The sequence below is a fragment of the Furipterus horrens genome, unplaced genomic scaffold, assembly GCF_987537825.1.
Source record: "Furipterus horrens unplaced genomic scaffold, mFurHor1.1.pri manual_scaffold_2, whole genome shotgun sequence".
NCBI classification, from domain to species: Eukaryota; Metazoa; Chordata; class Mammalia; order Chiroptera; family Furipteridae; genus Furipterus; species Furipterus horrens.
Window position 1 is genome coordinate 94170532 of NW_028327172.1, and position 3271 is coordinate 94173802.

General features: G+C 40.3%; 1 pseudogene; it reads right to left on the minus strand.

Annotated features, from left to right (window-relative positions):
• Positions 1–228: 228 nt before the first annotated feature.
• On the minus strand, positions 229–1366 carry LOC150019105 (E3 ubiquitin-protein ligase TRIM21 pseudogene; annotated as a pseudogene).
• Between the last annotated feature and the right edge of the window lie 1905 nt (positions 1367–3271).

Below are 3271 nucleotides of genomic sequence, written 5' to 3' on the forward strand. Positions count from 1 at the left end.
ATTTAGATTGATATGCCCTTAACCAAATCAATTATCAACACGGTGTGGTTGGGGGATAATTGTGGGAATGGGGATGCATAGCAGGCTGGATATTTAACTTGGCAATCTAATTCAATTTTTTAAAATGTGGTTGTTTTCTATAGGCAGTGTGGAGTCACCTATGATGAGATGTGTGTGTGTGTTGGAAAGAGTATCCCAGATGTGTATGAGAATAAGAATTGAATGGGATAGATTGAGATGCATTTACTTAAGAAGCACTTTTTCAAACCATGTAAGATATAATAGAGGTCTGAGCAAAGGCCTAGAGATGGGGAGGAGAAAACAAAACTTGAGTTACATAAAGAAGGCAGAAAAATGTTTTAGTATAACCAGATGAGTTTGGACCAAATATAAGTGGTTTGTTTCATGGGGGGAATCATAAGCTACCTAGGGCAGGATTGTAGATACTGAAGATCACTTGACATAGATGTTCAGTGATCTTGCCAAAGTTGGCTTGCTGGAATCCTGATACCGCTGTAGAGAAAAAGGGAGTTCAGAGTTCATGGGAAAATACGGCAGGGTCCATGGCTGAGGTATCAACAAAGTGGATGTCAGTGACCAGAGAGAGCCCTACTATCCCATCTTCAGAGGACAGAGGGTCAGAGGGGCTGCATTTCTTCCGCCATCATTGAAACCAGGATTGAAGAAAGGCCTCAGGGGTCCAGTAAAGGCACATTCAGAGAAGGTGTAGATGAGGGAGCCATGGTCAGTGATGTTATAGAAGGAGACAGTGCTGGCCTCATAGTCCAGGAAGATCCCAACTTGGCGTGGAGGCACTGGGAGGTGGAGAGGAGTCTGCGAGCAGGTGCCAGCCTCATAGTTTTGTTTCTTCCACAGCCAAATTGTCCAAAAGCCATTATGGGGTTGAGCATAAACTGCCCTTCCTCTGCACAGAGTCTCTACAAACCCCCAGGTCCCAGGCCTCCTTTCCCATCACATCTACCTCCCAGTAAAGTTTTCCGGAGTTGAAGTGCTGGGCACCCAGGATCATAGGATAAGTATCAAATCTCTCCTCATTTTCAGGCACCTTCTGCTGGGTGTCTCCAAGCCTCACTTGTCTCTGATCCTCTGAAATGACGAGCCATGGATTGGCTGTGTGTGGATCCAGAGTGATGTATATTCCACATGTCCTCAGCATCCTCTTCATCCCTGGCACAAGGCACATACTCCTCAGGTCTGGGGAGACAATATCCAGTTGTTCCAGGTTACAGGATTCACACATTTCTAGGACAGTTTTCACCTCCTGCAGCAGTTCCAGCTCTGAGCTCCGGTTTCTCCGTTACAACTCTGAGATCAGCTCCTGTAGGGCCTGGCTCTGCTGGACCATATATGTCAGTTCTTATGCTAATACCAGACTGTTTTGATTACAGTGGCCTTGTAGTACAGTTCTATATGAGGTATTGTAATTTCGCCTATTGTGTTTTTCTGTCTCAAGATTGCTGAGGCTATCGAGAGTCATTATTGGTTCCATATAAATTTTTGAAGTATTTGTTCTTGGTCTGTGAAATATGCCATTGGTATTTTAATGGGGATTGCATTGAATCTATAAATTGCTTTGGGTAGTATGGACATTTTAATAATGTTGATTCTCCCCATCCATGAACATGTTATATGCTTCCATTTATTTGTATCTTCCTTAATTTATTTCTTCAGTGTTCTGTAGTTTTCTGAGTACAGGTCTTTTACCTCCTTGGTTCAGTTTATTCCTAAGCACTTTATTTTTCCGGTTGCTAGAATAAATGGGATTTTTTCTAGTTTACTTCACTGATACAGAGTACATTTTCATGTTTTCCAGGTGTTAGGGGAGTTAAGAAGACAGGTGAAAAAAAAGGGATTAAGATGTGCAAATTGTGAATTATGAAAACAGTAACAGGGATGTAACTTATAGCAAAAGGAATATAGTAAATAATACTGTAATTACTGTGTATAGTGACAGATGGGTATTAGACTAATCAGAGTGATCATTTCTTAAGTTATATAAATGATTAATCACTAGCTGTACACCTGAAACTATATAATATTGTATGTCAATTAAAAGTAAAATTTTTAATATGCTTTATTGATTATACTGTTACAGTTGTCCCAATTTTTTACCCCTTTGTTCCACTCCACCCAGTGACTCCCCTCCCTCCAGTTGTACCCTCCCCTTAGTCCACACCCATTGTTTTTGCTTGCAGTTCTTCTCAACATCTTCCTGTCTACTCTACTCCATCCTACTATGCTTCTTAATTCCTGTACCATCTCCCTCCCTTTCCCCCTGCCCCCCTCCCTGCTGACCTCCCCTCATAATGTTCTGCATACCTATAATTCTTTTCCCACTCTCATTGCCTACTTAGTTTGCCTTTGTTTTGATTCCCAAGCTTTTGTTGTTCTTTGCTGTGATACAGTTTTCATTTTAATGTTCATAGTTTTGATCCTCTTTCTCCTAAACAAGTCCCTTTAACATTTCATATAACAGTGGTTTAGATATTATTAACTCCTTCAGTTTTACTTTATCCTGGAAGCACATTCTCTGCCCTTCTATTCCGAATGACAGCTTTGGTGGATAGAGTAATTGTGGTTGTAGGTTTTTGTTTTTCATTACTTTGAATATTTCTTGCCAGTCCCTTCTTGCCTGCAGAGTTTCTTGTGAGAACGCTAATAGTCTTATTGGGACCCCTTTGTATATAATTCTCTTCTTCTCTCTTGCGGCTTTTAAGATTCTCTCTTTATCCTTGATTTTTGACATTTTGATTATAATGTGTCTTGGTGTGATTCTCTCTGGGTTCAGTTTTTTTGGAACTCTCTGTGCTTCCTGGACCTGTAAGTCTATTTCTTTCCCCAAGTTAGGGAACTTCTGCTTCATTATTTTTTCACATAATTTTTCAATTTCTAGTTCTTCTTTTTCACCTTCTGGCAACCCTATGATTCAGATATTGGCCCACTTCTAGCTGTTCCATAGGCCTCTTAGCCTCTCTTCATTTCCCTCACTTTTCATTTCCTCTTTCTGCACTGGTTGACTGTTTTTTCCTTCCCTGTGTTCTGATTTGTTGATTTGATCCCTGGTTTTTTTTTCCTCACCACTAGTTTTGTATGTGTTTTCGTTCATTTCAGCAGGACTAGCCTTCATTACTTCCCCATCTTATTTAAGATCTGCTGTTAGGTCTGTAAGCATTTTTATAACCAAAACTCTGAACTATGCCTCAGAAAGATTTCCTATCTGCTGCTTCATTATATTAGATACTTGTTGTTT